Source organism: Dipodomys ordii, unplaced genomic scaffold (genome assembly GCF_000151885.1).
Source record: "Dipodomys ordii isolate 6190 unplaced genomic scaffold, Dord_2.0 Scaffold1, whole genome shotgun sequence".
NCBI lineage: Eukaryota > Metazoa > Chordata > Mammalia > Rodentia > Heteromyidae > Dipodomys > Dipodomys ordii.
Genome location: NW_012267217.1, coordinates 62,527,713 through 62,528,435, shown reverse-complemented (window position 1 = coordinate 62,528,435; position 723 = coordinate 62,527,713).

Sequence of the window (723 nt, the reverse complement as noted above, 5' to 3'; positions counted from 1 at the left end):
GCTAGCGCTCTACCACTTGAGCTACAGCGCCACAGCACCACTTCTGGTTTTCTGGTGGTTTATTGCAGATAAGAGTCTCACATACTTTGTTGCCCGGGCTGGCTTTGAACTGCAATCCTCAGATCTCAGCCTCCTGAGTAGCTAGGATTACAGGCATTAGCCACCAACACCAGCTTCCACTTTCTTCTTCCTCCCTTTCTTTTTCCTCCTCTTCTTCCTTCTCTCTCCCTCCCTCAGCCCCCTCTAATTTCATAGACTCAGTGTGAAAGTTTACAAAATCCAGCCACACTAGTGGCTCACGCCTGTAATCCTAGCTACTCAGGAAGCTGAGATCTAAGGATAGAGGTTTGAAGCCAGGCAGGACAGAAAAATCCAAGAGACTCCAGTTAACCAGCAAAAAGCTGGACAGGGAATTGTTACTCAAGTGGTAGAAAAAGCAAAGAGGACCCTGGAATTCTACCCCAGTACTGGCACCAAAATAGGGGGAGGGGCGTTTACAAACCACAACCTGAGGGCCTCTCATGCAGCTTTTTCACTCATGACCAGCTCTGACTTCCTGCTGGATACACGGAGTCTCATAAGCCAGGCCCTGGTGGCTCAGGCTTGTAATCCTAGCTACTCAGGAGGCTGAGATCTGAGGATCCAGGTTTAAAGCCAGCTTGGGCAGGAAAGTTCATGAGACTCTTTATCTCCCATGAACCACCAGAAAACCAGAAGTGGTGC